This window comes from Aphidius gifuensis, linkage group LG5 (genome assembly GCF_014905175.1).
Source record: "Aphidius gifuensis isolate YNYX2018 linkage group LG5, ASM1490517v1, whole genome shotgun sequence".
NCBI lineage: Eukaryota > Metazoa > Arthropoda > Insecta > Hymenoptera > Braconidae > Aphidius > Aphidius gifuensis.
Window position 1 is genome coordinate 4539435 of NC_057792.1, and position 15425 is coordinate 4554859.

The window sequence follows — 15425 nt, forward strand, 5'->3', positions numbered from 1 at the left end:
CATATACAAATACATTTTATCTGATTATTTTGATATATTATTATGTATAATTTTTAATTTCAAATAATACACGCATTAAGATATACAGATATATATCATTTTATAATTTATTTTATTATTTTTGTTATTTGAGATTAAGATGACAAGATGAACAGCTGGTATTAAATGACTTAAAAAAAAAAAATTTTCTTATATATATAAGAATTAAAAAATTGTCACCACATAAGGATTCAATGGGTCACCGCAAAATTAATGTATAAAGAGAAAATGTGTTTTAAGGGGACTTGGTTAAATAAACATTGAGCTTTTTTTTTTTTTTTTTCCTTCATTATGCATATATTCAAAAAAATTTTCTAGTCGTCACGTTGTTACATCGTATATATATAAATGTAAACGGAAGTTAACTTTGGAATTCGTGGGAAAAAATAAAAAAATTATTATAAAAAAAAATAATAATAAATAAAAGCCATTATGTTTATATGGAAAAATTATAAAAAAAACTCGGTTAAAATAACTCGTCAAGAAAGCACAATAAAATATAAATCTTGGCAAAAATATATATTATATATATATGAGATGAAAATATGCGGTAAAAGTGGTACAGTTTACCCGAAGCGTTTTCAGTGTCGTCTATTTTACTGTATTCACTGATGTTGGAAAAGACGAACAGGTGCATTATTTCCCAGGCAATCCCTAAGGCAATATGCGAAACTACAGAAATCGTTTGCCGCTTCTCTATATACTATATATATATCTATTCTACACAATTCGCTTGCTTTTGTTTCACTCGTTGAATATATATTCAGCTCCCTTTTTTATTAAAAAACAAGAAAATACAAAAAAAAAAGGTAAAAATGGCTGTTTTGTAAATTGAAAAAATAAAACAAAAAAAATAATAATAATATTTTTTGTTAATTACAAAACAACTATCTATATCAAAAATTTATTAAAATAATAATTACAGTTTTTTTTAAATAAAAAAAAGAGCAAATAATATATATTAATTCTCAAAACTTGATTGATTTTTTTTTTTAAATATTTAAATTGCGTAAATAAAAATCATAAATGATCAATAAAAAAAAAGAAAAGAAATTTATATTCTTCAACAGAATTGATTGAATAAATAAAAAATAAATTAAATCATTAAATAAAAATTTATATAAAAAGAAAAAAAAATAATAAAAATAAATAATTATGTCAATAATAATCTCGGATAAAATCATCAAATAAATGCAGATCATGGGCGTTTGTCAAATAACAATAATAACGTGTCAGACTGCAGCATGGCCTCGGGTTAGTGCTGTCCTTCCATCAGTTGATCAATTAAATTCGCGAAATTGCCGTTGAATCCGTTCGCAAATAGTTTTGAAATTGAATCGTCAACGTTTAATTTACCGGATATGAGTTAACATATAAATACATTTATATACAACGACACACAAATACATTGCAAGTATATATATACAATAAAATTATATTAACATTATATTTACACTTTGGCAACCCACACAATGTTTATTGTATTTATACATACAGCAACAAAATTTTTGATATAATGCTTCCAGGCAAAATTATAATGTTTGTCCAATGAAATTTAGCATTTAATGACATATTGATAATCATTTATTTTGTTGCTAATAATGGTTTAATTTATTATTTGATTTTTATATAATTATTAAGATAAATATATTGTTAATTTTTAATTTATATATTTAATTGAAAAATAATATACAAATAAAAAACTACAGTATCAATAATAAAAATTATAAATTTTTAATTTAAAAAAATTAATTTAATTGAATGTTTTCTAAAATTCTATGACTGACTAAAACTTATGGCTGTTTAAAAATATTTCCAACTACAAATTTCATAATTTTCTTTCCTAATAATTTTAAAATTTAATTTCAATTATTTTCATTTTCTTTTGTTGCAATTATTTACTAAATATTAATTCATTTTTTTTTTTTTGATAATAAGTTTTAAAAAATTCCACTAAGATTAAACACAAGAATTTGTATTATAATATATTGGCAGTAAAAAGCTTAAATGAATGAAAAAAGAAGAAGAAAAAAAAAATTAATATATTACTATTATATTGTGTCAGTCTCCCATATATATAGACTTATTTATTTTTTTTCTATTTTCATCTTTGGTTTGTATAGTTTGAATTAATACGTTATATCCCTCACCAATATACAAAACACAATTGTACAGGCGACAGGGGAAAAATCAGTCGAACGAGTAGTCTGTTAAATCCACCCCATCTTTTTTTTTTTCTTTTTCTTCATTCTATTATTGTGATGTAGCAAAATGGTACACACTCAATGCTCAGTTTATATGCTACAGTTATTGAGGCACATTATGCGCGTGGCAAGCTCATTCACTCATGAAAACATTCAAATATACAATAGGGATGTTTACCGGTCTTTAAAATCCTCGAAATTGATATACCACCATCGTATTTCAACGATCCATATAAAGATCTAATTATCTGAGACCAATGTTGATGCTTTGAAGAAAAGAAGAAAAAAAAAAACTATTTGGAATTTTATTCTTCAAATATAAAAAAAGCAAATAAAGCAAATAAATAAAATTTAATAGAACATAAATGATAATCATTATAAACAATAATAATTATTGTTTTTTTTTTTTTTCAACTATTTCAACTATATACACGAAGAAATTCTCTGAGAATCTGTCAAAATGTCTCCGTTCTCCATGCATGAACGTTGCCACTTGCACCACTCATATTAATTTAAAAAAATTTATTTAAAATTTGTTTTTTACTTTTTTAAAATTGTTTTTAATATTAATTTGAATTTTTTCTTATTGTAAAAAAAAAAAACAAACAATAATAACAGTTATTTATAAATTTATAAAAAAAAAAAAAAAATAAGCTCTCTATAGAGCGATTAAGTTATGAGATTCTCTGGAAAAATTCCAATAATATATAAAGTCGCAAAACCAATTGGAAACATTTCATGCTGAAATAAAAAAAAAAAAAACATTTCTGTTAAAATCAAGAATTTTTTTTTTTAAACATTGGTTTTCATCACAACTATAACATTGTTTGTACATGCCTCCTGTGGTGTTACGCTAGAAAACGCAACAAAGGCTTCAACAGACCGAATCTGATGTTGCTCAGACTGAGTTTTCTCTTTTCAGCTTGTAAACACATTACCTGCATCTAGTCTATATATATATTTAAATACCCAGCATATGTGTGCACACATATATGCATATACACAAAGTGCATTTAATAAAAAAAACCCAAAAAAAATATGCACTGACACAACTTGAGAGAAATAATAATAAAAAAAAAAAAAACAAGATGTGATACTTAGCCAGCCAAAATCTATCTATATCGTCATAAGTATGTCTCTTGTGTATACATATATAAAACAAAGTTAAAATATTTTGTCAATCATCATGCAAATGATCATTAGCATATGCAAAAGTACAACACAACATATAATGACGATTATTTTAAACTCATCATAACGCCACTTTGTCTATTCTGTATATATAAAGTTAAAAACAAAAATTAAAAAATATCCGCACTATGTCGATTTTTAAATTTGTTATTTTTTTCTAGCAATTTAATGCAAAGAACAATTGTCTCAAAAATTTACAAGATAATAGAAAAAAAAAATTATCAACAATTTAGATACAAAAAAATTTCAAAAGATATATATTTTTTCATGAAAATATAAATTTAATAAGCCAAGAATAATTTTATGTATTTTTAATTTTTAAATGCCATTAAAAAATTAAGTCTTTTTGAGATCTCATAGATTTTTTAGAGACAAATTGAAGAAGAATTAAAAAAAATTTAGAGACGAATTACTAATTAGAGATAAATTGAACAAGTTAACAACGAATAACTTTTTGAACTTTTTTTTCAATAAATATATCTACCTGCACCGACTCCGACTCAACGTTTTTTTTTTTTAAATATGGATTCTAATAGATTGATCTAAATATGAGTAAATAAATTTTTTTAATTCAATAATAACACAATGAAATAAGTAAACATTTAAATTTTAAAATTCAACAATATACACTTGCACCAGCTGTAACTCCGACCTTAAGTCCGACTCTACGTTTTTTTTATCTGTTCTGTCACTGGGAAATTTTTTTATCATATCTATATACTTTTTCTTCGATTCTTCTTTAATTTGTCTCTGAAAAATCTCTATCCGCCTCACAAACACGATCTATAAGAGAGATCTTTATGAGATCCCAAAAAAACTTAATTTTTTTACCCGTTGCGCTACAGATTTTCAGATAAAATCAACAAAAGCTTACAAAAATATATTAAATCAATTCATCATATATCAATAAACCATGACCTATACTTGACATTAATTTTTTATGATTTATTTATTTATATATATATATTTATGTTTTAATATCTAAAAATCAATTTATTTATTTTTTTTTAATAATAAAAAATAAAAAGCTCAAGTTATATAGATATTTTTTAAAATTATATTCAAGGACAGTTACAACTTAAAAGTATTTTTGAACTAGCTTTTATACATAGTAAAAATATATATAAAAAAAAAAAAAAAAAATTTGTTTAACACACACGTATATATAAACATTAAGATATATAGTTTTATCAATGAATGACGAGTATAAACATGTCATTTAAAATTATTTTGGCCACCCGCAATGTAGTTATTTTTTATTCTCATTTAAAAAAATTTTTAGATTCTTTTCTCATGGTTTTAAAAAAATATATGCGTGTATGGTTATCGTTTTAATATACATATATAAATGAGTGGATGATACGCGAGGGCGGTAGTTGTTTATAAAATTATAGATGATAATGTAAGCATTTTTTTTTTTTTTTTATATATAGCCGCGTGTGGTTGCGTGAATAAACGTGTCATTTTGCCTTCAGGGCTAATTGTAGGGCGTTCAACCCCCTTCGATTACATATATGTTTATAAAATATTTTGTGAGATAAAAAAAAAAAAAGATTTATACATTACATTAAAAAAAAAATTGTTTAAATATATATTTGTTAAGACTGATAATATGCATGATACACACTTGACATGATGATGATGATGAAAAAAATGAGTATGATGAGCCAAGTTAAAATTCAACAAGGTGCATGACCCAATCTGTCTCAGTACCACAATAATATTGTTGATGCTGGCAGGGTACAATGTTGATTTAATTTACGGTGTCGTGACCATCGCCTTGGCATCATCATCAACATCATCATCATCATTATCATCCTGGTCATTGCCACTGATTTTGCCACTGTACATGTATTAATATTTATATATATTTAAACTCAACACATATGGATTTTAAATATTCATCGCATTGAAATTTGACATTTATATATATCATTCATCAGAAAATATATATATATATGTATTTAAAATACCTGCCGAGTATTTTACTCCATAAAAAATAGTTTGAAGAAAAATAAAATAAATAAATATATAAAGAAAACAAGAGTTGTATAATTTTCTTAAGAATTGAATTTCTTTTTTTTATTTTTGATTTATTTATTTTGTTGATGATGAAGACGAATATATTACGTGTATCACAATTGAAACTGATTTCACGGGCTTTAGGGTCCACTCCATCATTCAACAACGTCACAACAAATGATATGAAAAAATTAAAAAAAAAAAAAAAAGAATTTCAACTTGTCTGATGTTTATATGAACATCATCTCCCCTTTACGGCAATTATTTCATTCATATCTTGTACTCAAAAAAAAAAAATATATATATATAAAATAAATCTACTGTGTCATCATTGAATCACCAGATTTTTTTTTTTTCTTTGACCACGTGTATTTACAGGTAAACCATAAATTCATTCAATGAAAAAGAATTTATTTTTTTTCTCAAAGATCATATGACAGATGATGAAAAAAGAAGATGTAATATCTAAATAGATAGTTTTTAATAAAATGCTATAATTTATTATTAATGAGGCAATAGTTATTTTTGAATTTTTAAATTTTTGAAAAAAGGATAAATCCTCACGTCCCATTGGATGAGTCTGCGAAATATCAAAGTAATGTGGGTAATGGAGCTTGTCGAGGCAAAAGAGGACCCATCGTGAAAGTGTCAAAAAAATAAAATTAAAAAAAAAATCATTATATATATAAATAAAACAACACGTAGATAAAAAATTTTTGAAAAAAAAAAAAAAAATAGTAAAAAACCTCAAGGAGGAATGACAGTCGGTGCGTGTGTGTCGTATCTTCACTCGAGCATTCAACTGTTTTATCACGGGTGTGCAAAAATAAAAAAAAATAAAATAACAAACTTAAAGCGTGAAAGAGTAAATTAAGCTGAAATTGCATGGGCGTAAAATCTACTGTATAAATGAAATTTTAAAAAATTAGAAAATTTTAATTTTTCAATTCTCATGTTAAAATATTAAATTATCATTTTAAAAGAAAAATTTTCTTTTATATATATGCAAAAATAAAAAAGGAAAAAATTAAATAGAATATATAATTTATATTTTATATATAATTTTTAAAAATTTATTTATACATGCGTTAAAAAATAAAATTATCTCATCGAAATTGTCACGAATATTACCGATCAATCAGGAAGTCATTTAGTTTCGACTTTTGCGCGTGACTTTTTTTTTTTTTTAAAATATTAAAATTCAAAAAATATCTCCGCCCAATCGGTCAATATACGTTGACACGTTGTCGAGACATAGTGACAAAAAAACATAATTTTTTTTTTTGACTGGAATTTTTTTTTTTTTTTCTCTATATACATGTGGGCGTTAACAATATTTTTTTTTCTGCTTTCGTTCGTCGACAGGTCTCATCCACAATTTGACTCATACATTAATACATTTATTGTATATATGTGTAAAATTTTTGAGGGGTGTATTTATCCGTTCCACATACTTCACCTTTCTCGACTTTCTATATACCCTTGTTATTCTCAAGGGGATGTTGTATTTGGGGGTAGTACCGACATATTAATGTTTCCCGTCATCCGTTGGCTACTTTTATATATTATTTATTATTATTATTTTTTAACATGAACAAATTTTTATTACTGTGCCACGCCTTTACTAATTTATTAATTTTTAGAAAAATAAAAAGTAAAAAAACTCGATGATTTATATGTGATTGATTTAAAAAATAAATAATAAAATTTTGATTTTATATTTCAACAATATATATTAATCAATTAGTCTAAACGTTTATAATTTCATTTTAATGAATGAAATTATTCTGTTTATTACTATGGAAAAAAATTTTAGGGGTGATTTGGATATATACATATTTATCAGATTTCTAAAATTTGTTTTTTTTTTTTCGAAAAATTTGTAATTTTTGTGGTAGAGATCCAATGACAAAGAAATTCAATGACAACACGTGGGCAAGTTATAAATCAGTAAACCAATAAATAGCTTGACTATATATACAAGTATTTTGAGACCGGAAAAACTTTAATATATATAACAAATGTCCGACCTCACACACAAAAAAAATTCTCAATGTTTTCCTGTATACATATATATTTTATCGTTTTCATATGTTTTTTAAGTTTAAAGAATAAAAAAATTTATTCATAGTCGCCAAGCAGTCTGGAAGTTAAAATTTCAAGGGAGCTCATCTTGCCTTGAAGAGGGATATAAATATGATCAGGTCAAAAATATATACCCTAAAATGACTCTTCATCTAACAGCAGCATCCTCAAATATTTAATCAAAAGTTTAAAGAAATAACAAAAAAATATCTTATGTCATTCAAGAATTTACTGATGAAACACACAATATACATATAAACCTGAACCGGACGTGAAAATATATAAAAATTCATAAAAAAAATAACAAAAGGTATCTTACTCATATATATTTAAACTTGCTTATATATTTGATTTGCCGATTTTTCTTATTTTTATGTACGCATATGAATAAATTATATTAAAAATTTTAAAAATTCCACAATGATATATGTATGATGAGAGTATAAAAAAAAAAGAACAAAAATGCACAATGAAGAGAAGCTGTCAAAAAATAATTTTTTTTACTTGGTCAACTTGTACTCTCGAATCCACTTGAAGCAGAGAACAGAGTGAAGAATAAAAAAAAAAAAAAAAGAATGACTTGGGAGACTGTTTGTCTCGTTGCAGTTCCACTCAATGACTCAATGACATTACCGTAGTAGGTATATATATATTTTCTTTAAAATTATTCTTCTACCTTCAAGTCTACCATTGAAAAAAAAAAAAAACCCACGCAGACACTCCATATATACTAAAATGCTGTGTCACACTTTTGGATCCAACCATCTGAGCCAATATGCCATGATGAGCATTTTTAAAATCATATATTTCATTCCCTTCAAATTTAAATTGCTAATATATTTTTAAAAAATCATCTAATTATCATTGAATGATTTCTATATACTTTGTTGGATCAATTTCCTGGATCCCCTTCACAATATACAGGTTCAAAAAAAAAAAAAAAATGGAAACCTGACATATAAAGTAAGCAAAAGAAAGAAAAAGAATTTAAAAAAAAAAAAATGAAAATTTTTCTTTTTTCAACCCAGTCAGAATATGAGGCACGTATTCATTCACCTGTCAACTTTATTTGAGTTTTAACACTTTGCTTTTTTTACAATACTTTGCTATAGATCACATTCGTACAAATGTAGAACTCACGCAGTTTGCTTACCAAAACATAACCTAGCTCTTCGATTTGACTCTATTCTTTAGCAGTAAAACAGCTTAATATAATCCTATTTAACGCTAGTAATGACAATAGAAACATTTTTTTTTTTTTTTTTTTCACATAAAAACGTGACATAAAATTATTTGCTCTTTTATTTCACGTCAAGTTGTAAAAATTTTTACTTGAAATGTGTCTATAATATTTTTTATATGATCCTTTTCAAAATATTAAAAAAACATACTGATTTTTAGGAGTCATATAGAGTATTGAATTGTCATTAAATATTTTTATAAAAATTTTCCACGTGTATTATAATGAAAAGAAAGAAAATATTAACCGGTCATTTCCTTATGGAATTTGACTATAGTTGCCCTATATAAAGATTTTACTGGTTTAGGTATTTTTTGGTCGTCTTGGGGGTTGATGTCAACATGTGTGCCACAATGGTTGCACCACGTGTAACCAGAGATAAGGACCGGAACCGGATGCCCAATGCGGCAAAGACAAAAAGAATATATATATATATATATTTTTTATTTCTTTTAGGTATAATTTTTTTATCAATAAAGAGTTTTTTTTTTATTTTTACTTTATAGATCCACCCGCTGAGATTCAAAATACCAAACAACAATCATGTTAAATTAGTTATACAAACAAACAAATAAACAAACAAATAAATAGATAAATATTTTTAAAAAAACATTCAAGTAATTAAAAATAATTTAAATTTGTATATTAATTTAGATGATTATATTGAAAATAAGAATTAAAAAAAATTTATATATACACTTGACTAGTCGAGAAATGATATTGTAAATATATATATCGTTTGAACATGCAGTTATATTTCTCGAGATCAAAATATTTCTAAAGCTATACATATACAGTTATCCGCACAGATGATTAATTGTCCATGTTTAAACTACTGTCAAAAGAATAAAAAGAGGTCGTTAAATATACTGTTAGTGACTGACAAGTAGATCCATTGGTGTATACACTGATTGAATATATATATGTCATTTTTAACATCATCCACAAGTGGATAAAATGAAAGTTAACATACATTAAAAATTAACAAATAAAGCACAAAGACTTCCTTGTAAAAATATCATCTTAATATAATTTCATTAATTTTTTTTCATAATGTATAAATAATCTCAATGATAATTTTGCTATTACTGGCAAAGTTGCTAAAAAAAATGTTTAAAAAATTCCTGCTTATTTTTTTGCATTTAATACTCAACCGGAAGGAAATATTTTACTCATATAATTCCAGAAGATTTTCTTGAGCTTCGTGGTAGAGCTGGCCTTGACCGGGATTACTATAGACACGTTGTATTTTCCGGATATGACAATAAAAGTTGGCACTTCTGGTGGGTCAGATTTTCAATAGGATAATCTTTACGAACAGAAAATGTTACTGTCCTTTTTTTTTTTTTTTTCATATTTTTTATATTTTTCAAATGGTTCTTTTGTAAAATTGAGGGGTGATGAGGTGACTTGGACCACCCGCATTCGTCGTTTAACGGATTATCCGAAGAGGTAGCATCGTGTCAAAACACCCGAGCCATCATCTATATCGACAACATGAGAAAAAAAAAAAAAAAAACGAAAATCCATGACCTTATAATTGAGTTGACGCATATGGAATTCCATTCACAAATATAAAAAAACAAAGAAAAATAAAAAAATTTATTTTAAGCTTTTTTTCTATTTTTGGGAACCTTACTATAATCCTAATTCGCAATTTCATTAATTTTTCTAAAAAACAATTTCTCAATCCAAAAAAAAAAAAAAAAAACATAATTAAATTGAAGAAAAAAAAAAACAAAAATATATAATAAAAGTAGGCTACAATGGTAGTTTATTTAATTACGAATAAAATGCCCCTGGCTATATTTATCTTAGCCACTTCTTCATCCCTCAAATTGTCGACCATAGCTCTTCATGTGCGCCTCCTTAACGAGAACCTGGGGCAATTTGTGATATAATGTAAATATAGCGCGTGCGTATTTGCAATGGAAAATGATAAAGAGGGTGGTGTATTTTGCACACATTGAAACATAGTATATACTGGAATATCATGTACGCGTACATATATATATGTATGTATTATATATACGGGTTGGCAACCAGTTAAAACTGACAGGAACATGGCTACCGCGTGCGCAAGAAATGCGTCGTCGTCCTGGTAGTGTGCAGGCCTAACAATAACAATTCAATAAGGAGGAAGAAAAAAGGTGTCAAGGGGAGGAGATAAGGGGTGTTCACCAAGACTCACTTGACAGCTCTATTAAGCTCGCTTAGTATGCTTTTTTTTTTCGTTAATATATTTAAACCAAAGAAACAGACAGTTGGATAGACAGATAAAAAAAATAATAAAAAAAAAAAATTATCATATTCAATCAACTATGTATACATGCGTGTTAAACTTATTGAATTAAAAAAAAAAATTATATTTCTCTAATTTATAATAATAGTAATATTGTATTAAAATTTAATTGATAATCTACTGATAAATATGTGTAAATAGAAATTAAATTATTTGGTGACAAGCAGTCTGCAGACTTAAGCTTCAAGTATTTTTAAAAAATATATATACACTATATTTCATGAGGAAAAGAATAGAAAATAGTTTAGAAACAGTAGTCCAAAAGAAAATAACAAAAAAGAAAAAAACGAAAACTGTTTTCTCAGGCATATTGCTCTATCAACGATATTTAGCAGCTCAATATTTTTCTAAACAGCAGGCAACTTCCTTATTACTAAGCGACGGAGACAATTCTCTTCCGTCTTTTTTTATTATTTTTCTGGCTTTTTTTTTTTTTTTCTTTCTAAATATATTATATGCTACAGGATATGTAGTTGGATATGATGGTGCCATGCCGTCTACCATCACAAGTATTTTTTCTCAAAATCTCGTTAGGTGTGTTTCCTTCCGAAATTTTTTTTTATTATTATTTTTAAGTATAATTAATGAGAAGTAATAAAAAACAAGGAAAAAAAACTTGATGAAATATGAAATTAGTTTAAAAGAGGGATATGCGATATGACAAAAATTATTTCAATAATGTATGTGTGGTCCCTCAAAAAAATGAGCTAAAGCTCTAAGTAAAAAATTAAGAAATCAATGGGTTCTTTTTTCTTGAGCTTGATTGCACGATCATTAGCTAAAATTATTAACTAATAAACATAAAAACGATTACCAACTGAACGCGTTTTCTTGAAATTAATAGGAAAATTCGGGAAATATTTCCAAGCGAGCACGAAAACTTCTACTACCGAAAATTCTTCAAAGGGTTGAAAAAAGAAATAAAAAATTATGAAATCTCAAATCAATGATGATTAATCATACATTTTTTATCACCTGTTAATTATTTATTTTTTAAATTCTTTTTTTTTTATATGTATACTAATAAAACTGCTGTAAAATTGATGCGGTAAAGCGACGGAGCGTGTGGCGTCAAATCAAATAAAAATATATAAAATACATATTACGAGTGTTTTTTTGTGCGTCAGATGATTATTTTAGATATGGATATATAACATGTGTCCAGTTATTATTTCTTCGTTTTTTTTTTTTTTAATACTTGAGAAAAGCTATTTTTTTTTTTTTTTGACAATTTACGATACATCGAAGGTCAAAAAATGTCTTGTTTATTATTTTAAAAAACTTTTTTTTCTTCTTTAAATCAGGTGCGGTAATTAAAATTAGCAATAAGTTCTCACTAAACGACTGCTTACATTTATCCATTCACAGCTCTTTGATGGACCATTCCCAAGAACGAGTAAGATGAAGAAATATATTACGAGGGTTCATACATATCCGTTGTCGCCTGTCTTTGATGTCATTAATATCGACCATGTATTTTTCTGCACACATATATTTATTATAAATGCACACAGCCATCACTTCATTTCCGGCTTAATTTGCTATCGAAATTTTATTTTTTTTTTTCCTTTATTTTTTCTGATTTTGCTCAATATTACGTCTATATTTGGTATATATTTAGTTCTTTGATAAACTACCGACAAACTTAATAAATTTAAAAAATTAATTTCTGCTTCGTTTTTTTAAAATAAGATAGATTAAAGTAAACTAAAAGTTTTACATAGCCGTCGGAAATTTTTGAAAATATAAAACCTTAAAAAATTCGACAAGACATTCAGCTAAACTGGTCAGTGCAGCATATGGATTAACCGGTGGCGCTATTAGCCGGGATTAGAATTTTTTAGATAATCTCTTAAAAAAAAAAAAAAAAAGCCAATGATTTTTTTGGCACAAACATATACAACAGTCGAAAAAAAATTCCAGGTGAATACCAATGCTTCTGACCTTTATTTAAATATCCGGGTCTTTGAGTTTTTTGCACGTATTGCTCCTTAAAATTTTTTTATTTTATTTTTTTTTTTTCATATGGACTGATGATGCACATCAGTTTATAAGTCTTTCCAGATGCACAAATAGTTGCAGCACCTTCAAATATTTCTCATAAAAAATAAGGAATTTCTACTAAGTCGAAACAAATGTGTTGGTCAAAAATGAACTACAATATTTTGGATTTTTAAATGCGAATTAAAGAGACTTATGACAACAATAGAATTCCAAAATTTATTTTAACTTATATTTGAGTATTTAAGAAAAATAAAAAATGCTACAATATTATCGCCCTAGTGTATAGAACTCGAAAAAAAAAGGACAAGCTATGAAGTTATGTATAAATAATATACATTTTTTTAGAAAAATAATATTAATTATATATTGAAACAACAATGACAATTGTTGACTAACGAATTTCTAAAAAATAAAACTCCTAACCAATTTAAAATTTTCTTATGCATGAAAACTATGAGTCATTCAGATTTAGGGCAATCCAAATATCTTTTTCAATTCTAAGCTCAATATTTTGACTGTGAATTTGAACAAATCACTTCCCTCTTTTACGAAAAGCATTCAACAGACTCAACAGCTTCTGAATTTGTCGACAGTCGGTAAGTTACTATTTAAAATCAACCTGATCATCCACTGACGCATGAGCTTTTTGAAAAGCTCTCTTATTAGAATCTGCATACATAGAGATATGTATAACTCGGTATGGTATTAAAAATTTCTTAATAGAAAAAATAATTAAAATTAAATTTTAAAAATTGGAGGATAATTTTATCTAGTTGTTTTTCTATTAATTAAATAATGATTCAAAAAAATTTGTTATTATTTAGATACTTTTAAATAACCACAACTAAATTTTTTAAAATAAACTTTTTTAATTATGATTCCCTAACATTCAATTATATTTTTCCATGACTTGTAAAAGTATTATTCATAAATTCATTTTAATAATAATTAATAATTTAATAATTTATTTGTTATTATTTTTGTATTAGAATTGAAAAAATGAAATTAAAAAAAAATTATTTTATTCAAAATAATTTAAAAAAAAGAAATTTTTAAATTATTATTAATTATTATAATAAAAATTATGAATTTAATTTATTATATTTCACTTGCATTTATATATTTTTAATTTTCATTTATTTTTTATTAAATTAACTGGTAAATCTATTCCCGTTGAGCCATGATATTTAACAAACGATCGTTAAAAAATAACGATGCCATTAAATTTCACTCGCCTTGGCAAGATGGCCACAGCTGGTTTTACAAAATTTTCAACTTCATTTATAAATTATATATCTAAAACACAACGGGTTAAAAAATTTTTTAATAAAATTTATTCACATTTTGTATTTCCCTTAGAAATTAAGTCCATATGTTTTATTTCTATATAACGAGTGTAGTTTTAAACATAAATAAATAATGACGAGAAGAAAAAATATTCAAAAAAAAAAAAAAATTCAAAAAAATTACACAGTTGCATTAATCAAATATGCACAATGTCGTCATCATCAAAAAAAAAAAAAAAAATAGAATAAGATAAAAAAAAAACTAATGATCAACATGTATAATTTAGTGATAGAATTTTTTTTTTTTTTTCTACAATAATAATTTACATTGACAAATGACTCATTAATAAATGTTTATAAAATTTTAGAAAAAAAAAAAAAAAATTTTTTTTTTTTTACTTGAGGTAATAAAAAATTAATGAAATTAAAATTGTTACAAACAAAAATACTTTCATCAAAGTGAGACTAAAGCTTGACTAAAAAGACAGATACATTGCGGTCCTGTTAAGTAAATTGTTTATATTTCAATGCCTTCGCACACGAGCTTTAAAATTACTAGCGACCACCGATACATCCCAGACGCAAAAATTTTCTTTTATACTTATATATATACGCATTTCAAAATACTGAACAAATTTTGTTGCTCACGGACATAGATATACATGCATATAGTTAAAGTATTTTTAACTATATCTATTCTCTATTTTAGCATTTAATAAAAGAAAAAAAAAAAGTAAAAATTATATATTCATGGATTTTTTCTTTTACCCCTCATATGTATTTTTTATTTATTTATTTATTCTTTTTTTTTTTTTTTTTTTCTTCTTTGAATTGTTTATAATAGACTATAATTCTTTTTTGGTTTCTCCTAAGAACCCAGTAATGTTTTGATAATATTGTAAACAAATAGGACTACTGTACCTCGTTCATCCTGTCATCACGAGCAACTAGGGGAGCATCCTGAACTTGGAATTAAAAAATTAAAAGAAAAAAAAAAGAAATATTTAAACGACACTGGGAGAGCAATGATCCAAGTGCTAAAAATCATATAC